At 38.1% G+C, this 25204-nt stretch overlaps 2 long non-coding RNA genes across 2 annotated transcripts; one reads left to right on the forward strand and one right to left on the reverse strand.

Moving 5' to 3' along the window:
- The first annotated feature begins 8786 nt into the window (after positions 1-8786).
- LOC308199867 lies at positions 8787-13781 on the forward strand. Its single transcript, XR_013955060.1, has 2 exons — positions 8787-12884; positions 13176-13781. It is a non-coding gene; the product is annotated as an uncharacterized lncRNA (long non-coding RNA).
- On the reverse strand, positions 9630-25124 carry LOC308199869. The gene is made up of 2 exons (XR_013955062.1): positions 21333-25124; positions 9630-15050 (listed from the first exon to the last, which is right to left on the reverse strand). It is a non-coding gene; the product is annotated as an uncharacterized lncRNA (long non-coding RNA).
- Positions 25125-25204: the final 80 nt, after the last annotated feature.

The following is a 25204-nucleotide window of genomic DNA, read 5'->3' on the forward strand; positions in this document are numbered from 1 at the left end:
GTTACTCATTAATGGATGTGGTCGAAATGATGTGGTACTATTTCTCCTCTTGGGTTCCTGTATTTAAAAGAAAGGAGGTGTACACAGATTGGATGAATATACGTCCCAGAGAACAGGTGCTGTCCCTTGCTTCTAATCCTTGGAGATCCTTCAGAAAGCAATAGATTGGAGATATGTTATCTGTTCTGCAAGATTTCATTGCAGTTACTCCCAAAGATAGACGCAGAAATGGCCAAACATCTGTTCATAAGCCTCCAATGAAACATACCTCTGGGTTTTTTTACAAGGCACCAACACATTCTAAAGGGAATTTGCCTTTGTCTTTACTTGCCCTATAGTAAGAACATTTGCTGCTGCTGCTGAACATTTGCTGTTGGCCACTGTCAGGAAATAATTACAGAAGAGACCTTTGGTTCAGTCCAGGATGGCAAATCTTATGTTCTCAGCACTTCCTACTGGACTGGTCACTGCAGGTTGCTCCAAATACACCATCATGGAGGACTTGTAAGAATGTTACAAACTAATTTGTGATGTATATGTACATGTAGAGCTGTAGAGCTGTACTTTCATAAAACAAATATTCATTTGAGTAATATCAAACAGTGCCCACTACCTGGAAAATCACCTTCAGTAATAAACCAGGACTTTTTTCTTTTTTTTTTTTTTTTTTTAACTAGCTTTTATTTTGATGCCTTACTGTGTTCTGTGAAAGCTGAGATGGCCAACATTAAGGTCCATTTGTTGGCTGCTTGCTGTTTTCACTGGTTTATATTGGCTATAGCAGATTTCTCTTGAAGATGATACTTGTAAACAACAGCCATGGAAGTGCCTCCTGGCAGAATACCATAGGGGCAATTAAGCTCACTTCTGGTTAACTTTTAAAAGTCTAGGGTTTCTTCTGGAGAAGCAACAATGTATTCCATAATTGCCTGTTTCATCTAAATTTAATCTTAACATTACAAAAACTTAATTGTGAAAATGATGCAGGAATTCTAGCAAAGCCAAATATAAAGTTCTTGACTGCAAAATTGATGTATATTTTCAAAGAGAAATCCCCCGTGATCAAGACTCCTTTCCTACTTTTCACTTGGGACCTTTCAGACAACTTAGCCACAGGTGCTGACTTCATTGTATTTTACCCCATGAAGATTTTACACCATCTTTTTCAGAGATTACTTGTAGTTGGTTCTCTGAGTTGATAGTTGTTGCTTATCTCATGAATTTCCATGGGAGTTCCAGCTAAATATGAGAAAACCCTCCCTTACTGTGCGGGTGACAGAGCACTGGCACAGGTTGCCCAGAAAGGCTGTGGTGTCTCCTTCTCTGGACATACTTAAAACCTGCCTAGATGCCATCCTGTGCAACATGCTCTGGGTGACCCTGCTTGATTATCTCCAGAGGTCCCTTCCAACCTCAAATATTCTGTGATTCTGTGAATTTCCAACTGAAAATTCATTTTTTTAAAAAACAAAAACTTTTCTGCCTTTTTTTTTTTAATCTAGTAAGACCGATTTTATTGACTCAACTGTTACTATGTAATATTTGTATTATCTCTGGAGATAGATTTCTGACTAATGGACATGAAACTTTCTACTTGGTTTTAAGAATTATTTAGTGCCAATCTAATAATCAGGAACTGCACAGAGAAGATTTTTAAACAATATTTCAAATTCATTTTACATAACATTAATTTACATAACATTCATTTTACATTAACGACATAATTTATGCTCACTCTACATTACATCATATCAAATTCATAGTCATCTCTCTGTTGTGAGCAACATATTACATTAATAAAACAGTTGAAAGATTGGTATTTTAAGTGTTTTGTCTAAAGTATTTTTCCCTTCATCAGTTTTAGGGACTCATGCCATTGCACCTGCATTTGAATTCTCCTAATTACAGGGAACCTAGCTTGCTAAAACAATAAGAGAAATGTGTCCATTTATCATTGCTTATAGCTAGAAAAACTATGACTGACGTTCCTGCAGATACTCTGGCAAGCAAAAAGGCTTCTTACAGCTAATGGGAGGGGAAAAGAACTCATTTGAAGACAGAAGGATCCTTTTTTGTTCTAAAGACAGTTTGTATTTTCTAAACTGGGAATTGCAGAGTTCAAAAGTTTCTAAGCTCTCTGCTGCCATTGAAAGCTTCCTCCAGTAATGGAACCTAAGTCTCTATTAATGAGCCTTAAATTCCACTTCAAAACCACTTAAATATTTTCAGCTTCCTAGCATATTTCTTTTCTACAGTATATATGCAGTCAGGGGTCATGTAATTTTCTAAACAAAATACTTAAAAATGAAAGATCTGTGGATTCTGGAGAAATTACTTTTGGCTGTGGCAATGGTTCTCAGAGTGTTTTTCACCGAATACCACCCTCATTAGCAGTTGATGTACATTTTGTTTGATCATTTCCATTCTCCCCGTGACTGGTCTATCAAAATGGTAACCTTCCAGATGGGTAACAAGCATTCCCACATTTTTCTGCCTTTCTGGATGAGCAGTAAGCAGTAACTTCTGGGCTCAAACATCCAACTTTATGCATGCAAGTAAGCTGTCCAAATAACTTAAGGTTTGGTCATAGTTTGAGAAATACTGGTCAAAAAGTGAGCTGTGAAGAGGAATTTGTAAGAAATTTTATGGCATGAAGAAGGAAAGGCTTTCTGGGCAAAAATACCATGACAGATAGGAAGAAGAGAATAGCTTATGAAGACAGCATCTTTAGCAAGATAGAGACAAGCTTCAGCTGGAAGCAAGGAGGGGGAGCCAACATCATATGAATATCCAGATAGTGCTTGAAAGTGCTTGCTTTCACTGGTGTCTGAAGTGAAATCTTAGGAATAAAACTTCATTTGAGACAGAATATCTAAGTCATGGCATTTGACAGAGAGACTATAATTTAAAAAAAAGAAAAAGTTGATCAGATCCACTCACTAGCAAATTTTGTACTATCACAAGTAATATTCAGGTCGCACTTCACCTTTGAAGTTTTAATGGCCATCTTAACTTAGTCACTCACTTACGTTTGAAGTAAGCGTGCAAAGCCTTAGCTGCCTCTGCTTGTCTATAACTGCTTTAGGAGCTTCAGAAGGCATTGAGCTCATAAAACTGCAGGCTTCAAAGAGCTTATTCAGAGATTTCATTCTGCTGCTGCCATTTATCAAAGGGGCACTTTCAAAATATATATATATCTTTATAATAAAATGTTTTTGTTGTTGTTGTTGTTGGTGGTGTTTTTTTTAATATAAACCTGGCAGTGGGGATGATGGAAACAAAATCTCCATTGACATCAATGACAGCAGAACTGATTTCCATAGTTTTAAAGATAACATTTATATTTTTATAAATAATATTTATTATTATTATATATAATAGTTTACTATTATTATATATAATAGTTATATTCAAGTTAGTTACTAATATAAGGAAACAGAATTAACTTTCCCTCTTATTTCTTTATCCTAATTTTGTGGAATTTATGGAAATATAAATGTGCATTTAAGCTTGGACTGTAAAGCAAGTTTTAAATTTAACCCATAATATTGAGAATAATTGCATCTCCTAAAGAGTATGGCAACTCACTATTTCTGAGTAGAATTCACCTTGTTGGACAAATAAAAGCCTGAAGAGTTGGTGGAGTATTAAAGCCAGATTGTAATTTATTAAAAAAAAACAACAAAAAAGGACAGGAGTTCTGTAATTTTCCAGTCCCATGATAGGTCTTTCGTATGTCTAGTACATAATGTTGGATAAATCACGAGGCATCAAGTTACTTTATGTCCCCTTTGAACAGGAATAATAATACTTACCTAAGTCCCATTCATGGTGCCATGTTCTCTTGTCCATCCACTTCCCAAGAAAACAGGGGCAGGCTTTGCATTGACTTTACTGTTTATTAGATCAGCCCTTTAACTCATCATTTTAACTTATGTAAAGGATTATGGCCTCAGAGGAAAGAGACAGTGAATGTCTATGAAATAGATATGACAATAACCGGCAAATACATCTTTATGGTTATAAAATACTCCCACTCCTTCTTTATCCCAACAGCTTGGTCACTTCTTTTGTTTGCTGCAACAGTGGACCTCATAACATCACAATCTGTTGCCATGGAAATGGCTGTGATTTTGCAAATTCAGTTTTATGTCTTCACGGTGATATCAGATAGAAGAAAAAAGAACTGGGCAATAGGGAAAAAAAAACTTGTTTGAAGACAAAAGGCCAAATTGATTCTAAATTCAGGCCTCAAATCTCGAACTTCAGTGGGATAATTCCTCATGTGAGCACCTTTTGAAGTTATTACTTTTCTGTGGTTACTTACAAGGCTTACCTAGTTCCTTCTGGAAGGGAATGCCACGTCAAGTCTGCCTGAACACTAACTAGCAAAGTAGCCTCATTCAAGTCTCTGGACTTACTATAGTACAACTAAATAATGATAAAATTATGATAATGATACCGTAAACATAGCTAATAGCATGGGAAATAGCCATCCAAACACAGGACTTCAATGCATTTTCTGCTTTTTCACTGCTCTAATTAATCTACCACCTCAAGCATGTAAGAGCTGCATTTTGGTCATATTCTGTTGGTTCACAGTTTGGCAACACTAAGAAATTGGCTTTTATAACCACCCCAAAAAAATTATTTCAATTTTGCCACTCTGGACTAATTCCCCCACATAAGTATTATTTCAGATTGTAAGTGACTTTATTCCGAAATAACTTCTCCGGTTTAGAATAACAATAATTCTTCTGAAATAATATTATTCTAGAATAAAATACCCCACAATGGAAAATATGCTGGAATAGCTAAATGATAAGTATCTTAGAGATTAGACAAAACTTCAGAGCATAGACTTTTTAAACAAGTGCACCAAGCTGTTTGTTGTTGTTAGTTTTTTTGTTTGGCTGGTTTTGGTTTTGGTTTTGGTTTTGGTTTTGGTTTTGGTTTTGGGTTGGGTTGGGTTGGGTTGGGTTGGGTTGGGTTGGGTTGGGTTTGGTTTGGTTTGGTTTGGTTTGGTTTGGTTTGGTTTGGTTTGGTTTGGTTTGCCTGCTGTTAAACCTTGCTCTTTTCTGTAAGATAACCCCAGCACTAAATAACAAAGATGTGCAATTCTGACACAATTCACAGTACAAGCTGTGATTACTTTGATGAAAAATCTTAGGAGGGGTTTATTATCTATTCACTGTAGAATGGGTGTGTTTTCAAAATGGGTCTTTATTACCAAAATTTACATGGATCTCCACAGACACTCCATGTAGTTGCCATCTAATGTTGGAGGTGTGTATATCCCAAATGCCTGAAGTTCTGCCTGAAGTTCAGCCTCTGCATTATGGTGAATCACAGGTCAGACACGTGCAGTACCTGCACAGGTTTCTTCTGTGGAGGCCATTGCAGTTTAGACATTTACTGAGCCAGCGAAAGGATAGATGGCTGTGATTCCTTAGTTCAGAGGTTACAAGTTAGGCCATTGCAGCCAGGACTCTGTCTTATTCAACAGTCAGGTATGGGATAAAGTACTGAAGTTGTTCCAGGGATGGGAGTTAGAACATGTCTTTTGCTGTACAGTAGCTTTTAAAGGGAATATATTTCACCACTCTTTTGAACAACAATATTAATTGGCAAAAGTACTTTTTTTTAATAATAAATGGTTGGATAAGATCATTGTTCATTACGTTTCAGACTTCACTAAGTGAAATCTGAATTTGCTAAGTGTGAATCTACATATTGTGAGGTTGAACAGACCAGCTGTTTATGGTAAAAATAATAAATAGGCCAAAGCAGTTATTGCAGGAAATTCTCTGTGAATGTTTTGAGAGATACTATCTTCTTTCCAAATGATAGTGTTAGCAAACAGTTACAGACTTGAACTGCACTCATTAGAAATATATACTTTGGCACAACTACAGAAAACAGAGTTAGACAAACAGTTAAAAAGGACAAATTGTTTTTCATAAACGTAGGATAATTGTAAAATATTTCAACTGCAAAATATTTCAAAACTGCTTTGTGAAAAGGGATTCAATATTGCATCTAGCTACACTGGTATAATTGTGAAAAACCTTAGTTCACATTTTGCTGTGTCTATTTGAAACCTAAAGATAGGGGTTTACACTGGAAATCTTGTCTTTTTCCCATTTGCAGCATTTAGTCTAATAAACTGTGCTGCCTTTCTCTACTTTGTATGACTTGCTTGTACAATGCAAACATGCACCACTCAAGAAAAAATGTTAAGCTATAAGAGCAAACACACATATATGAACAAACAGCTTGAGGACAAAGCTGTGATCACAGGGGAGCAGTTCTCTCTGAGGCTGTAAATACATTTTCAAAGCAGGATTTTGTGACTGATTAGTTCCTGGATGTAAATTTCAAAATAAATATTGGTATTCAGTGAAAGATAATTACTAGAGGCATTATGAGCCTGACCATTTACTGTCAAAAGCAAAAGCTATGCTTGTTTAATAATGTAATCAGAATGGGAACTCTTATGTCTGAACCATTTTGAATCACATTACAAGATGATGAAAATAGCACTTGAAACAATTCAACAGGGATCCCATGTGAATTTGGATTGAAGAATAAGCTGCAGAATCACACTATCAGCTATCATACTATTAGGTATACTCTGTCTGCTGATCAGGATGAAAATGCTTTTCTTAAATCTCTTAAGAACTTTGTTAAGTTCTTTATATGCTATAAGCAAAAGATATCACATTGATATAAATTCCAGTGTGCTGAACTGTCAATACTGGAAGAAAGTTCAGTGGTTAAAATAATAGTTACTGAGTAAATTAAGACATCTACTAAGGTAATAATAAGCTCACTGTTAAAAAAAAAAAAAAAAATAGTTAAGAGCCATGAAAATGCCATGAGCTGAATCTTCAGGGCTCTAGAAAGAGAATAAGTAGTTATCCTTGGACTCCTTATTTGAAGTAAAACTACTTAGTCCCATACTTTGAGAGACAGATTGTACTATGCAAAAGAAGGACCAAATGTCAGAAAGGAATTAAACTAGCCACATGAAAGATGTACTCGTGGCAATTTGTCAGAGCACCAAAAGGAAAGAGAGTTGCACAAAACAAGGTGAGCCTTAAAAAGGACAATTATGTGCTGTGGTACTTGGCAGTGACCAGTTGCATGTTCCACTCAGGCCGAAGCTTAAGGACAGTACGATGGATATGTTACAAGGAAGACTGGCACGGGGAGAAAAAATACAGAAGTTACAGAAACAAATTCTTGATTTTTTTTAAGTCTAACAGTGGAAAAAAAAAACTTCAAGAAGCTTATGCAGGATGAATCTTTCTGCTAGATGATCACCCAGTGGTACAATCTACTGATTCTCATTTGTATTTTAAATATTGAGTTATAATAGAATATGTCAAATAACAAAGGCTTATCATAATTTGGCTAGGATGGGATTCTATTCAAGTTCATAGATAAAGGCTTACATGTTACAATTGCTTCATTTTTGCTATTCTCTGTTATATCAGTAGAAGTTTAATATACTGTGTCCCTTATAGTCACAAATATTAGAAAAAATATCAGCATAAATACCAGAGACATTGATTTTTATTTTTTTTCAAGAAGTGTCAACAACGTAATACCTTTTTCTTAATCTGAAAGTCACAGACATTAGAATTACCAGTTTTGAGACTTAGAGGCCAAAGGAAAGCCAAATGTTGCCAATACCTAACAAAAACAAGAGGCCCTAAAATGATTAAGCCACTGCAGACCAAGTGAAACATGATAACAAAGGAACCCCTTTTCAAACTGAAAAACAGATGAGTTTCAGAAAGTGGTTGCTAACCCAGGAAGATAATGGATAGCTCATTCTGATAAAAATCATGTATTATCATTCACTCCTGGGTCAATTTTACACAAACAGAAGCTCCTTAAACAAAACTCAGGGTACTCTAAGAGGACACAGACACTATGACAAAGAGGTGATAATAGCTACTAGATGCAGTGATTATATAGTTTACACAACTTTTCTTTTTCTTTTATTTTTTTTTCTTTCTCCTCATTACTCAGATATAGCTGAGGCTAGTGAGGCTAGGAGATAACAGCCTATTGCCAACACTTTTGTCGTACTTTAATACAAAGGCTATTTCTAAACCTGTTTGGGATTATTTTTCTCCTATAATCTTATATGGTAACCACTATTCATCGTGAGGAATTCTTCAGGATACTGCTTTTTAAGCCATTCTCATTCCTTACACGAAGCAGTTTTTATATTCATCTATATAGCTTGGTGCTCTCCACCACTTTCCTGTCAGGTATTTAGGAGCACCCCGAAGCTCCCCCCTTCGCTGCGTGAGAGGCTGCTTGTGCTCTCCTAGTGCCTGGACACCGCCAGGTCTGTGTCCTTCCTTCCACCCTCATGGGGGCTCTTTCCACCCCCATACCATTCTCTCTTTATCCTTTACACGTACTGGACCCTTGTGGCTCTTTCCTCCAGACCCATCTTTCACTCTGCTATTACTTCTGTCATTTCCACAATGAGAAGACAAGCAGAGATGAGGTATTTTGTTGTTATACCGCATGCTGTTAATAGCTTTGATCTGCAGACAATTACAGAACGTACTGAAGCTTCTGGTTCTGCCAGCTCTGTATCTGGAGCTCCCTATATTCCCTGTTTAGCTTTCTTTTTAATTCGATTCTACCTAAATCTGTAAATAGCTATGCATTTATGCCTAGGGCATTCTTTGAGAAATTGTAGAACTGATTGGATGTATTATTCTAAAGTTTCCACGTTCCAACCAAAAAGACAAACGCCACCACCCTGAGAATAAAACCTTGCTTCATTTGACTACCTGTGTTATCTGCAGAGGCCTTCCTGGGGCGAGCTATTTGCAGGGTATACAGAAGCAGGTGTGGCTTTCATGTTGCTGTGAAGGTGAAGCCATTGTGACAGGAGCTAGGGCTGGTTTCATAAAGACAGTTTGAAAAGACAAAACCAGGACATTGGCTTTACTTCACAGGTAGGTGAAAGAAGGCAAGGGGCACAGCTAGACGAGCTAGGAACCAAGAACAGCCAGCTGGAGAAAGTTCTGTGATCAATATCCAAGAAAAGGTTTTATTTTATTTTTTTTTTATGAAATTCACCATTAGAGATATTGAGGAGGCCTATGTATTTAATTCCTGAGTTTTGAGGCACTGTAATAGAGCTGTCAAACAAAGATACAGAAAGTGCCACTGTTTCCACTAGACATGACAAGCTAAGGATTCCCAACAAAGTAAGCTGTCGAGGCCACCTGAAGAGGGATAATGAAAGTGATTACATCAGCAAAGAGGAAGGAACAATCCAGGTAAAGAGTTGGTGGATGTTTGATCTTGGAGGGTTGCTGTTACCTCCAGTGCAGTCATCCAAAGCTGTCTAAAAATTAAATAGGCTAAAAGAACAAGAATGCCTAGGATTTCTTCCAGGAATTTCTGTAGTTACCTACTAGGCATCAAAGGATACTTCTTTTGAACCTTCAAATATACAAGGAGGTCACATGCGCTAGTGACTGCAGATTTGGTAACCTATTATTCATTATTTTCTTTTATTGATTGTTTTACAGTTCTAAGGCATGTGTGTTGTTTGCTGTGTCACACACACACACACAAGTTGCACAGAATTTTTATTTTATTTTATTCATTTTATTTTATTTTATTGTTTTATTTTTAACACGAGTAACAGTGACTGTCAGTAATGACAATGACAGCCTATTTTTTTCCCTATTAGTTCTGATCAGGGGTTCTTATATGAATATTAAATCCAGTTTTCATGATGAATGGTGTCTTCTGACCAGGACAAAAAATGTCAGGTTGAGCTGGGATATTTTCTATATACAGAAGACTACAGTCTTCTTTAAAGATTACCTTTAAAAGCCTAAAATCACAACAAATTAAAGACTTGGCTTAACTACTTTCATAAGCCTTTTAAAAGGGAGTATTACATGTAATACTTGGGCAATACTGACATTCAGGACAAAGAGACAAGCCAAAGCAATGAGAAAATTATGGAAAATTAAGATATTGCCCACAAATATAAATAGCCACTAATTAAATATCTGTAGTTAGAAAAATAACGTACATTTTTTTTAACTCTAGGTGGCAGCAGTGGAACAAAATAGAGAAAATGTATGATTATGATTATACTTGCTCACTGTTAATACAAAATCCATTAATTAAATACTGCTGCTGCTATTTCTTGACACAGTATTACTTTCATACTCTAGATGGCAGCAGCACCACAAAATACAGAGAAACGAGATTCATTATATTCATGCTAAATTCAAATATCCATCCTGTACAAGTTTGTGGAGATTAAAGTTGGAGAGGATGAAATGCATATTTCCTGTAGGCATTTTTGCACTACAAAAGAAGAAGGAGAAGAAACTAACAAACAACAATTGTGAAATATCAGGTACCATTAGAGATGCATCACTTGTGAAGTAAGGCTACATTTTTATCACTCTTAGTACATTTTTGCTAATGAGAAACTGATATGCAGAAAATGTAAATGACACCGCCCCTCCAGCCAGGTGCAGTAAACTGATCCTTAAATATTTCCACCTGTGAATATCTGTCAAGGATCTTGCTTTTTTTTGTTAAGAGGATTACATTTATTTATTTTTTGCAAGAGAAGAGAGTAACAGTAATCATAGCAGATATTCAGTCTTTAAAATTGGAAGGTTTTGTATGTAACAGTTCAGAAGGACTTCATATATTTTGGTATGGGTCAAAGAACTTTGAGGCAAAAAATAAAACATTTACTGTAGATTATACAAAGTTTTGGTAAAACCCATTTTGAATATAGTTTAAGTAGAAAGCATTGTAGGTGCCAGCTCAACAGAAGGCTGATCCGGAGGTAGAAGTGGGAGGGATTGGTGGTAGAACTACATAATCTCAGCTCCACTGCTTTTTCCTCTCCTGAGAGAGAGTGGATGAAAAACTTAAGCAACCCAGGAATAGTTTCATGTTCCTGCCAGGTGAGGTTGTGCTAAATTCTACAGGGAATGATTTAAGTATAGCAAGTTTGTTGTTCATATTGTTGTGGGTGTCTACCCTATGTATTTTAATGCTATTATGACCAAATAACCAAGTATCCCCCAGAGATTGCATGATAGGCAGTGTAATGCATCACCAAATGTAAGCGCCAAATACTAAGGCAAATCCGGTGTATGAAGGGATTCTCTTCAAATGCAGGAAAAATACAATTTACTGCTGAGGCAGAGGATAGACTTAAACAAAATGGGACACTTTCTCCAGCTGGCTGGAGTATTAGCCTCAGTCACAGAAGCTTCCCGAGGATTAATTAGAGTATCGTCTGGTCCAGTTTTAATTGTGTTAGGAGCGGATTGTGTCAAACAAAGATTGTTGCCCAGTGCCATAACAGGGTCATATTATGGAGATGATTCCATTGACATCCTTTGGGAGTGTGCATTGTTCAAATGTACAAATTTGTATGCTGAGTGAGATGACCAAATGCGATCGGGGTGAGTAGGAAATATGAGAGACCCAAACACTAATTGGGGTCCCATCAGTTGTTTTTTTGTTGTTGTTGTTGTTTGTTTGTTTTCTTTGAGCACTTAATAGTTTATCAATCAGGAAAGGTTTTTGATCTATGCTGCTAATTGGAAAAAAAAATCATTAGTTATTATTTTGTCATTAATATTAAGTCTCTTAAAAAAACAGAAAGAAGAAGGAAAATTGATCTGGTATAACTAGTATTAAGCTAAAGTGAAAGCTAAGGCAGTAAACTTACTGAATGAATACTAACTGAAGTATTTTGTTATATTAAATAGATGTTTGTTAGCTATTGAGATATTGGATTGTAATTAAATCGTGGAATTAAATCATACAATCACCAGTACCACAGTGACTGTAAACCCTGCAAAATTCATTATGTGCTCTCTGATTATAAACCCTGAACAATTTCATCTGCCGAATCTGTAACTCAGAAATGGTTAATATTTTAACAGAGAAATGGAGAAAAAAAAAAAAAAAGCAGCACCTGAACAAAACTTTTGGAGAAAAATATAGTCTCCTTTCATTTCGTTTCTTTTGTGGTGGCTAATACGTTCCTTTTCTCAAAAGTAAGCTTATCAGACTATTGCTTTAGACTACTTGAAACTATTATAAAGTGGTTTTTTTGGCACTTTTCCCAGATAAACTACAGGTGCTTATAACAAACAGGCCTAACTGCATTTCAAATCCTAAAATTAAATTAGAAATATTTTGGATGTTCCTCACCAAGGAAAAGCAGGGATAAAGGTAGATAAAGGAAAACATATTGAAGCCTGCAAAAAAAAATTGCAGCTCTTCTGTTCTCTGGCTTTATAGTCTCTTGGAATACAAGGTGAAGTAATCCTAGAACCAAGTGGTGGTGTTGGCACTGTGCTTCTCATTACCAGGCTTTCTTCACAATGCAAAAAGAAGCCCATGCCCAGGGCTGCAGAGACTGCTCTGAAGCTCTGCAGTTAGATGTGCTGAGGCTTCTATTTTCTGGTGAATACCAGGTGCCACTTGGACTGTGACGCTTAATGTCTTTTGAGGTCCTGTATAACTTCATGGCTGCAAATCGGTGTAGTCCATGAGATCAGAGCCTTCTGAGGATTAGGCACTGCTTAGCCACTTGTCCTGTAGGTACAAGTACCTGCTGGGGGAGCTGTTCCAGGGAGACAGTGATCCCATGGATATAGTGGGTTTTTTTCCTATTAAAATGAGATTCCCATTGAACTTAACACTGCGGTGTTAATTTTGCAAAATGTATATGTGCATTCTCTCTTTTACTCCCTCCACGCTGTAGCCAGGTTCACAGACAAAGCCGTTCTACCGGTGGGATGAAAAAGCACAGTGAAAGAAAGGGCGTTGCATCCTTCACCTGGGTAACATCTCTGTTCTTTCTCTGCTTTGAATAGATTCTTTAAAGGCTTGGACAACTCTTGATGGTAGACAACCCATTAGCTGGTGCCAGCTAATGTTGCTGATGGGATGAGGGCAAGGACTGCTGCTGCCTTCTCCATAGTAATATCCATATAGTAATAGTAGTAGTGTTATTTTCTACCCACCATTTAATTTGCCAGTTGAATAGCAGCTACATACTGCAAGAGGCTAATCGGCTTATTGTTTTGTCTGTTTCCTGTTTTATTGCACTAACTTTTTGAATATTTTTTTAGAGGGAAGTTCCTGTGCCCGAGACTATAATATACTTGTATACTGTCTGACCTCCTGTTTAGTTTTACGTAGAAAGGACTGAAGACATGTTCTGGAAAGTATCTTGAAGTGGAGTAATGCAGGAAGAGAGTTGATACAAGAAGGCTATAAAATGTATGTTTTCTTTTGAGAGCAAAAAATGCATTAAGACATAAACATTTGCTGTGCACGAGTGCCCAGCTCTCTGATACAATGCCACTTCATTGAAGTGGTCCTCTCAGCCTGTGAGGAACTGTCGTTAGCCAGAGAGACATAAATTACTCCTTGCTTTGTGAACTACTATAATGATCAAGCATAGAGGTGTCCTAATGTACTGAAATGAGACAATGACTGAAGATGTTGAAAAGCACTTACTGAGATTGTCACAGAAGCCTTGCAGCACAAGCTGGCTTCTTTGAAGTTTTCTCCAGCAGTGTTGGAAAACTTTTTTTTTTTTTTTTCCCTTATGCTTTGCAGATCATTCCTGTGGGCTCAAACATAGAGGTACCCCCATTCGCAGTCTTACCCTGTAGGCTAAACTGGTTAGTCATAAATCCTAAAGAAAGTGATTCACCAGCACTTTGATTGGCCTCCAATGGACATTCTCTAAGCTTGTTGCTCTGGAAATATTGCTAACAGCAGGGCAATTCTCCAACTAATATTTGATTAATAAAAAGATCTTTGCTTAATAGAATGTGGAGGTTGTGTAATGAGGGGGACTTCCATGTAGGTAATATAAACGGTTCCCCGGTATGGAAAATTATGACAGGTTCTTTAATGTGAAGTCCATGAAACAAAAGTTGCTCAAAATTATAAATCATTGTACACAGAAGAGAAAGCACCATTCAGATGAAAGCACTGTACCCAAATAATCTTACATACTGATCAGTGTGAAATTTCTGATGTAGCTGAGGCATTCAGCTCATTTGAAGGTGACTTCACCTGTTTTTTACTGTCACTGTGGTAATGCAAACCAGAGATGTACAGCCTTGTTAGCTGTGAGAGTTGGATCTCTGCTTTACAAAGCCCTGTAACCCACAGCTCCTCCTCCTGTCTACAGCAGCCGCTGATGGTGTTCCCTCTTCCAGCAAGCAGCTGTCACCCTCTTTCATACAGCAGTCAAATCCACTTTCACCGCTTCAACAGGCAGCAGCTCTGTTGAGTGACCTCATGTCAAGCTTTTCATCCACTAGAACCCCAAAGTCCTTCTCGACTGGGCTGCTCTCAGCTCGTGTCTGGGATTGCCCCATGCCAGGTGCAGCACCTTGCACTTGGTCTTGTTGAACCTCAGCAGGTTCACATGAGCCCACTTCTCAAGGTTGGCCAGGTCCCTTTGACTGGCATCCCTTCCTTCTCTTGGTGTTGTCAGCAAACTTGCTGAGGGTGCACTTGATCCCATTGCCTGTGCTGGTCCCAGGGCAGACCCCTGAGGGACACCACTCATCACCATACTCCAGCTGGACATGGAGCCATTGACCACAACTCCCTGGGTGCAGCCTTCAAATGAATTCCTTATCCAAGTCCTCGATCCACCCTTCAACTCTTCAGATTGGATATCATGATGTCATGTGGGACCGTGTTGCAGACCTTACAGAAGTCCAGGTAGTCAGTCGGTCTTCCCTTGTCAACTCATCTTCTAAACAATCTACCATCAACTCCACTGTGTAAGCAGTTATCCTCTTTACCTCTCAATTAGCTTTCACAGCCTCTGGAAGTACCTGCTGCTAGACCTAACTTCTGTAGGAGGCTGCTACATGAGAGGAGGAAGTAGGCAAAAAGTCTGGACAGGGATGAGGACAAAATGTTGCTTATTTAGTAACCGACTTTGAGCAATATATTTTGAACCAAGGAGCTCAAACCTAGGAGGAAAAAAAAAAAAACCTCAGCATTTCATACTGAAAGCAAGCATTATCTTTGAAGCATGAACAAGCTGCACCAGTAATGCTCTCAGCTGAGCACGCAGTTTCTTAGTTTGGCTTTGCTGATAACTAAAAATTAACAATTCAGCATAAGTCTTAATATAAATGTCTCTCTGTCTGCCACCTGCTAGACTTTCCTCCAGCACTTTCTCCATCTTCATGCTGTATGCATCAGTATTAGCAATGACGGATTCAGCAACGTGTACCTTGAACTTTAGAACAGTGACTTGGCACCTCAGCCCAATACAGCTCGAAAAGGACTGCACTCCCTTACAGCATACCCAATCTTCTCTTAAAAGGTTACATGTCAAAAGGTCACCAGACTATATTCCCAGGCTTTTGAGAAAATGGAGAGTATCAAAGCAAGATTTGGTATTTGTTTTATGATACTATTTCTATTCTGATAAGGAGTAGGCAGGTGCATGCTTTTTTTCCATAAAGAAGTTAACTCTTTCATTATGTTCAATCTTATCTACCATCTTTTAACTGCATTTTACTTTAGCTAATTTTTCCAGACCTGGGTGAGAGAGTAAGACAGCATTTTTTCCTCCTTTTTTTTTTTTTTTGTCCTGTCAACAGAATTGCTTTCTAAGTTCCATGTAGTTACATGTGTACACATGTATCATCTATCCAGATTCATTCAGTACAAACCGAAATTTTAAATCCAGAGGTCTTGACTGACTGGAAGTGAAAGCCTAAAACATTATGCATGTATAACATGATGAAACAGTGGAAACGCAAGCTTTAACTACAGTTTCAGTTGCTGGGTTATGGTGCCAGCAGACTGCAGGGTTGCAGGCTTTCCAAACCCGGTAGTATAAAAACCAAAACCTTTGCTTTTAAACTGATCGAATTTTGTGCAGACTCATTGACAGACAGTGGTAATAAGTCTACTCTGCAGAGAAGCATGTGTAGAAATTCAAGTATCGTGTAATCTCATTATCAAAGAGAAGCCGAAGCTTTGATGTCAACAGGAGTCCATCTGTGGACTTTGATATATAATTAATTTCTGTAATCTTAATTATTTTTCCTCTGTTTTATTATTATTATTTATTTATTTTTATTGCATCATGAAATAGCGTTCTCCTAAGAGACAGCAAGCCGTTCAGGGATTTTCTTTTCTCTTTTTTTATTTTTTATTTTAGTTTTAGTGGGAGTATTTGCTGTTAGTTGAGTTACTATGAAAAAGTGCAATGCCTCTGTCTAGAATGATGGTAGAAGATATGTGTCTCTAAGAGAGATGTAGATGGCATATTGGCCATATGAGGGATGCACAAGAATGATGAGTAGTAATTCATTCAAAATCCCCAGTCGTAGTACTTTGATGTATTATCACAATATAATCTTGTGTGTTAATAGCCGATTATAATATGTACATATACAGGGCAGTAATTAGCCAGGTGAGCTTTGCTTATGTAAATTCTACTGTCTGTTTAAAACTGATAGTGGCTGTTATTAATAGTGTTTAAAAAAAAAAAAAGGCATGCAGCAGCTTCAGATGGGGGACTGTGGGTTTGGAAGACTGTATCCACAGTTATTCGTTTCCTCCTCACTCTTTACTGAAAATTCCTAGGAAAATATTTTCCACCCAAGAACTCTAGTGTTTCTCTAGTTCGGTGATATTAATCTTATTTAGCTGTGTGCCCTTTTCACAGACTCAATTTAATGTGTCACTTTTCTCTGCCACACAGAAGAGGGATGAGTGAGGAAGAAACAAAACTTTTCTGAAAGCAAAAAGAAAGGCTTTATTATGTGAAGCTTAAACAGAAAAGCAAGAGTGACAGGATTTCCATACAACTGCAAGATTATCTTCTTTAAATGTGTAACTCGTGTTTGCTCTTTATGGGTAGATTGTTAGACTGTATATTCAGCTCTCTCAAGAGGCATTTAGGACTTCAAATAGAGTAATAAATTAATTTGCGAGATAGAGACAATAATGAAAGATTCCATTTCAAACCACTGACGTGAAACTTTTGTGGAATTTTCAAACATTAGAAAGCGTAAATGACAGCCTTATTTACTTGCGTAAATGAACCCACCAATGAAGTAAAATACAAGATTGACAGCATTAGGAAAAGAAGCTCCTTTTTTATCTACAAAAGAGATGTGACTTACAACAGTGTTATTACTAGCTTTCTTCCATGATACTTGACCACCTCATGACCCTGAGAGGCCAACCACAACAAAGTGAGGGCAGATTAGAGATCTGGTGTATGCAATCCTTGCTTTTTCTTGGATAACTAAAGTTACTCTTGGTAACAAGGAGATGATGAGTTGACACCCATCATCTAAGAAAGGAAACCATTAGTTTACTCAGAAGGCCAATATGAAGCTACCAGATGGGAACAGTTTTCTGTCACTATCTGTCAAGGCTAGAGTGTAGCTATCCAGCCTCCTGTGACATCAATTTTATGCTGAGAGCACAGCAGTCTCAAAAACCACTGAAAAGCCATTTAGTTGTAAAGTATAAGAAACATCTGTCAGAGGCTAAAAGTGTTAAAGGAATGCTTAACTGTACATTGAGTTGGCAGATTCTTAGGCTCAGATTACAGGAAAAAAACATTAGCAATGAAAGTCCACAAGATTTATCCTAATTTTTCAGATTACTTCCTCAGAAAGTCTCCTTTTGAACTGCTCTTCAACAGAAGAACAAATGTGTAGACTTCAATGCTTAATAAAGCTAAAAGCTTCTCCCTGGGGTAATTGAAATTTTTCTATCAAAGGATAGATAGACCTGGTTGCAGCTGCAACAAAGAAGAAACATATAAAGCCAAGTGGAAAGCAGTTAGACAGCATTGGTGGTGTAGGACCATTGAACATGGTCTTGCTAATTGGAATCTATAGCACAGGACATTCAACTACATGCTGGGCAAATGACCCTGAAAGTTTCAAGTCTATCTAGTATAAAAAAAGTTCAGATGTAAAAATAATCATACGAATGATGGATTCTGTATTCTTGAATGGGCATAACCAACCAGAGATCTGGGTAACTGGCAAATTTCTTTTTTAAATAAGGCCCTTTGAGTCCCATATATGCATCTACTTTCACAAGCATTTCAAAACCTGTCTTCTAATAATTTCACACAGAGCTTTCAGAGAAGCAATTTTCAAAAGAATGAAAGTAATGAAACACAGCAAAGTTTTACATTTTTATTTCTGTACTTTGGGAGAATTCCTATTGAAGACAGAAGGCAGTTCAAATTGGAATTTCTTTACTGCCAACAAAAATGTGTGACTCTTGATCTAATGAAAAATTAGAGAGATTGAAAAGCAGAAGTAGACTTAGGAAGGATTTCAGTTACAGCAGGATGCAGCCCTTATTGCATTTGTAGTTCAAACTGTGATCTTTAAGGAGACCTAAATTGCTCCAGAATGTGGAATTTAGGGTATATGAGACTTTCTTTTCTCAGGGGTACAAGTATGGGTAGCTAAGACATCAGGCTTCATTGTTATGCATTTAGAAAACATATTTCAATTTAAATAAAATGCCCTTTAATGATGAAAATGTTCAGTTCTTAAAACATTTGTCATGTCAATTAAAAGTTGTTCAAAATGGTTCCATACAGTGGAACTTGTGAATTTTGTCAACATTTCCATTCCTGCAATCTGATTTGGATAAGCACAATATTTTATACAGAAAAAGGCTTTGTATTATTGTGATTGCTATTGGTATGCAAGGTTCACTGGGTTAAAATCTAAAGTGGCATTCTCACACTCTCTGTAGCTCTGTTAGCATAAAGGTATTTATGGGAAGTGAAACAGATACTAAATAAAGTACCTGTCTATGTACTTGTATGTGCTGGGGCCTTCAAAAATTAAAGCATGGAAAGACAGAAATCTGCTTCTGGAACTCTCAAGAGCCAGAGTACTTTGAGTTGCGAACCAGTCAGTTGTTAAAATGAATTATTTTGTGATTTAGATTACATCAACTAATCCTACAGGACAAGGTACAGCTTTGTCTGAACGCGGGTGTTTCCTTTTTTGGTGTCCTGTGGCATTAAGTTCTTATACCTCAGATCATATATTTTATGATTATTATGATAACAACATGCTTAGTGTCCACTGCCTCATGCAAAGCTTGCTCAGGACTTCATTGCCTTCTTGTTAGTGTAGGCACTGACTTTAAGAAATTAAATACTAATACTCAGAACAAGAGATCAAACGTGCCTATTTTGATGTTTGAAAGACACAGGTAGTAAGTGATGTAACCTAAAGTTACATTACCTGAAAGCCTGTTCTAGTCCAGTCCAGCACCAGAATGCAGACCTCTATCTACACAACACTGACACTAAACTCAAAGCTGGTCCTCATGTCAAGTCAAAACAGAGGTAGTCTAGCAGCAGTCTTGTCTGAGGTTAAAGAAACAAAATTGTACCAAGAGTAGAGTAAAATAAAGTGTTTTCCTTTCCCAGTTTCTATTGAAAGTACTCAGGAGACAAAAATGATTTCATTTGTGTTCATGTGGGTAACTACAGTGATAGGGAGAATAAAATGCTTAACACTTGGAGATCAGAACTTCCAGGACTGGCTATCTAAAGCTCATAATATGAAAGCTCAATATGACAGGCCTGTCCACACCATTACTTCACCGTGACCTCACATGATTACAGTGGTACCTCTCTGGTACTCAGTGCACTTCACTTCATGGCTTGGAACAAAGTCAAGCACAAGCTAGGTTATTTTTGATCAGTTGCATTCAGACTAGCATTCAAAAGCAGCAGAATCCAAGTGATAATGAAAATTACCAAACCAAGCCAACCCCATGAAAAGTTGCTCTGTGAATGGATGAGCTTCAGACCACCGCATAAAGTCCATTAAACAGCACTGTTCTCATCTGAGTTCATTAAAATTTCAGTGAAGTGATTTTGCATTTTCTTTGCACTGTGCCAGGATGAACATTGTGCTTACAGCAGGCATTGTCTAGTGCTTCTCTTTGCTTTTAAAATCACAACAAACTTTTAGTTCTATTTTGCTTACTTTCCTGTGCTGCTACTGAACAAAAATATGAAGACCAGCCAAGTAATGGTAAGACAGACGCTCATCCAGTGTGAAAAAAACAAGGTTCATATGTTGTAACTCAGTGTAAAATTACTTTTCACATAGTACTGTTGCCTGGATTTATATATTTATTTTGCTGAGCATGCATATTATCTTGTAGATTTTGAACAAATGAAACCTGAGTCATATTTACTCATCATTACTTCATCATAAATACAGACTGCAGTCAAAAATGATTTCCTTTTAGCATTGTTTCTTGATGTCTTCCTTATATAATTTAATTAGTTTGGTGACTTTTCTTTTTTTCTTTTTTTTTTTTAGACTGCAGTGACAAAGCAGAGTGTAACAGTAAATACCCACTGCATCCTGTGAATTATTAACATGTTTCATCCTACTAAACATGGGGGGTTTTAAATGCTATATCTGTGGGACATTTTCTTTTCACTGTGTCTAGACACAGAAAGATAAATGTGAGTGCTATCAGTTGCAAAACACACAAAATAAACTAGCTCCAAAAATTCTCCCTTTCAAGGTAAGTATGAGTGCTTATTTACAACAATAGGAACACTTGTTATTTCTCCTTTCTCTGATTTCCATACCAGACAGAGCTTTTAAAACTGCGCTACACAAAAATGTTTTTACATACACTCACTTAGCAACACCTTTTGTGGATCCTATTTTCAGAAGCGGTGTCTCCTTACAGTACTTGCAGATGTATCTGGGCATGGCACATGCAGTCCAGCTAACCTCCAGACAAATATTCATTCATTTGCAAAGGTCAGGAATGCATTTGTAAAAGGCTGCTGAAAATTGGTAGAGATCCCTCTTCAGCTCAATAATTCAAATAGTGCAAAAATCACAGAGAAGGACAAAAGCAAACAAAACACAAGTTTTTTCTCTGTTTTCTTTCAATTTTTATAGCAAACCACTGGCCCCTTATATAGCTGCAGCCCAATAGGATAATCTGTGTTGAGACAATGTGCACAAGCTTCGTGCCGTAAAATATTAGATCCTCTGATGTAATTGCGTGGGTCTAGAGGAGCTGAATTTACATGTCTCCCAAATTTACTTATGATACCCAAGAACATTACGTGGAACAAGGAAATCATAAACCCCCCACACTTGGAAGCATATCATTTTTCAGAAGAACTTCTCCAAGACTTTTTCTGAGTTGTAATGTAGTTTTGTCATTTGGTAAAATGTAAGAAGCCAATATGATCTTACCTTATAATATCCTTCAAATACTCATTTGGGTTGCTTGTCTCCACTGAGGTAGTTTACAGAGGATCTAAGTGCTGCCAGCTGCCTAAGCTTCTGCTAAGGCTGGAAGTCTCTGGAAGTCTCTATGTCCCTCATAGGTATCACCCTTCTGCCAAAATTTCAGAAAGAGTAACTGAACCAGAGCTTTTTATCCACTTAAATTTGAAGCTAGATGATTTTTTTTATCATTATTTTATGTTTTTATGGCAAAAGTTTCTAAGTGTCAGCATTTTCCCTCATTGAATAGAATGCAGAACCCAGGTTCTATACTGAGGGTTTGTAAGTAAAGGTACAAGTCTGAATTTATTTGACCTTGATTTTTGCCTATCTTTCACAAAATTTGCTAGAAAGGCATGCTTTAGGGGGGTTTATTTTACTGGAGGTAAGGAATACGTGCAGAAAAACACGGCAATACCCCCTTGTTTTCCTAACAGCAAAGACACTATAGTTAATTGGCACAGAAATAACTGATTAGTTGAATCTACAAAAAACAATTACAAAATTTAACCATCAGCCTACTAGTAGTTCAAGAGGGCTATCAATTTGCATATTTCTTTGTAAGTAAATATAATCTTAGTTTAAAAGATCACTATTCTGAGATGTTATGTTGTTGATTTCATAGATGTCTCAATCTTGCCAGGGTCACTGAACATGGCTACAATTTTTCTGCTTTTGGGTAAGATGAACATGTAACATTCTCATGTCAGAAGGTCCCAGAATGACAATTCCTTTCTGACCTTTAGTTTCACAGATGACAGGATTTCCACGGATTCATTTTTGTATGAACTAGAGCATAGCTAATAGTGATTTTAAAATTGCTAGTGACACGACTCTAAAGAACCCTTTATTACTTTGCCCTCTTACCTGGGTACTTGCAGCTTGTGGCCAAAAAAAATTCTTTGAAAGTAATTAAAACTCTACTACAATACTGTTCCACTGCGAGTTGTATTTTCAGTCCTTGGGGTTTGTGGTGGTGGTGGTGGTGGTAGTGTTGGTGGTTTTTTTTGTTGTTTGTTTTTTGTCTTTTTCCTGAACTCTCTCCAGTTTGTCATCGTATTTCCTGCACTTTAGACAATGGCCTTTGGGGGAAATGGGAAAGGGGGTTGTTTGGTTGTTTGTCTGTTGGAATCAATACTTTCAAAGTCTTCTATCATGAAACTACAGTTTACATTGCCCATGATACATCACTGTCACAAACGCTTTTTCCATCCTAAAACTAGGCTGCTTTCTTAAATTTTATTATTTTATTTTGAAAGACTGTTCCAGAACCTTTCTCATCCTCCCATGTTTACCTCTAATTTCCAAATTTATTAACGGTCAATCTATACTTGCTTGAGAATCTTTTTGGTAGCCTTGTTTTCCATCTTGTATTGCCTTAGTCTCTCTTTGGTGGTTATCCTCCCTGTGTGCCTTGATGTATTTGAAGACAACAGTCGTCATCCCTCAGCCTCTAATCCTTCACCCTTTCTTTTGCTCACTTAAACAAACCAACCCTTTTTCTCCTCTTTCCAGCCATGCCCACCAAGGCAGGGAATCCTGCTATTCCTTGTTTGCTGTCCTTTTGGCATGATGAAGCTTGCTCTTACATTGCAGAATAGTTCCAACAGAGAGTGGTTCAAACAGAGTTCTTCATAACATCATGGACAAGACATTTCAATGGGAGGTGACAAAAAAAAAACTGCTTCCTGATGAGAACTCTTCTATAAAAGATAGGTGGCAGTTTCATTGTAAGTGTTGAAAAAGGAAAATAAACAGAAAAATCACCTTCCGTAGTCTTGTGAAAAAAGTTGTAAGTAGCTAATGGTCCTCCCTTTCAATATCTCAGTAAATACAGTAATTTAATTTAGTAGTTACATCTAATTTATATTAAGTGAAAAGTGAACTCAAAATAGCTTTGTCGTCTACAACCTGGTTGATGTGCTCCAAACTATTATGGCCCACAACCTAATAATCTCTCTTCTACCCCAATTTTCACTAAAGTGTAGCAATCTGCTTCAGTATTAACCTGTAAATAACCCTGTCACTTTAACTGCTACCATGTGCACGCTTTCAGAAAAACAAATTTTATCAGGCAAATTCAGATGCAGATTGCATTTGGCTCAAGCCAGTTCTTGTTATCATTGCTGACCAGAACTGTACCCCGCTTTGCAAATACGGACACCCAAGCACCTCAGGAAGTTCTTGGATATTTTTTTTGTTGTTGTTGTTGTTAAAAAAACAAAACAAAACTGAACACCTTTTTTAACAGCTGACATTAAAAGACTGTTTCTTGGAAGCTGAATAAACCAATCTCAGCCTATGAGGTCTTGGGGCAATTAAAACTTCTGCCATACAGTTTTTGCAGCACAACTGTTTGCTTCATATTATCAGCTCTCATAGCTTATCCTGGAAAGTCCTGAGTGCCCTCTACCCACAGGAAGGAGGGCACTTAGCATTTTGCATGAAGGGCTCTCTTACCTATGCATGGTCTAGGCACCATTAACAATTGTGGGTAATTTTTAAAGATGTTACAAATATTTATAATAAAAAGTACTCTTCAACATTCCTTGGAAGAAATATGATGTAACAATGAGAATAATCAGGCACATGGAATGGGAGAAGAGTAGATAATACAGTTGTGGGTTTTTTTCTTAGCATTACCTCATATCCAAGATAATATTGTTTTTGTTTTGTTTTGTTTTCATAGCATTACCTCATACCCAAACAAAGATATGAGTTAGAGTGGAAGAAGCATGGTGTTGTCAGGAACTAGCAGAACCTTTTTGTTTGTTATTTCTGCACTCATTTGTGTATCATTTCCCTTCATGCTTCATTACAGCAACTCAAAGCTCTACATAGGTAGAGCCTGCGACTTCAGCTGCACCTACCCACCTCCGGCCCAACCCTCTCAGCTCATCCCCCTGCCCCCAAGGGACACCCCGGACCACACCACCACAGAGTATGAGCGACCTGAGTGATGCCACAGCTGTCTGGCACGTGGTGGGGTTAGCCAGGACATTGCTGCTAGCCTAGCAGATGCTGTGAAACTTTTGATCTCTCTCCCTCACTGAGGCACACTGGGTTGTCTTTAATCAGCAGTTGACTTGCCCAGTATTTCTAGTCATGTATTACCTGAAGTCCTCACCCCTGACAGACACGGTAAAAGCTGGCAAAAAGCTACAGGGGGGAGATTAATATAGAGTACCTAGAAATTTATGCTTTTCACAGGCAAAATACTATTTATCTTGTGCTTGTGTTTATTTGAGGCTGACTTCCAACAGGGATGACCAGCAAAAAGGCCATTTTAAAGCACTGCTATCGATATTCACAACTGCTGTAAAAACCATACGCATTTGGCAAGGATGCGGGCCTTTCCCCGAGCTCTGCATGACTAAGCTGACGTGCAGCACTGAGCTCACGGCCAAACTCAGGCCTGACTGCGGCGTGCGGGTCACGAAGGAGCACCGGGAGGCAGCCCCTTGGTTTTTATTTTTGATTTTTATTTGTCCTGCAGCAGAGCGCGGGGGAGGCCGGGGTCCACCCCCTTATGGGCGCCTGGTGCACCGCGGGGGCGGCAGGCGTCCCCTGAAGCCTTAAGAAAAATAAAAATACCACGCCTGACAACAAAACGCCGCATTTCCCTCAGGCCCGCAGCGCGGCGGCCATTTCCCCGCGGCGGCAGCAGGGCGGGGCGCGGCGCCACCTGCGCCTCAGGGCGGGCCCGGCCGCGGCCCCCTCAGCCCGGCCGCCTCAGGGGGCGGCCCCGCAGCGGCCGCTCTCGGCCGCTCCCACTCCCTCGGGGGAGGGGGGGGGAAAGGCAGGAGCCGCCCGCCCTTCCCGCAGGGAACGCCCCGCTC

The sequence above is a fragment of the Anser brachyrhynchus genome (assembly GCF_964034855.1).
Source record: "Anser brachyrhynchus genome assembly, chromosome: 9".
Classification (NCBI taxonomy): Eukaryota; Metazoa; Chordata; class Aves; order Anseriformes; family Anatidae; genus Anser; species Anser brachyrhynchus.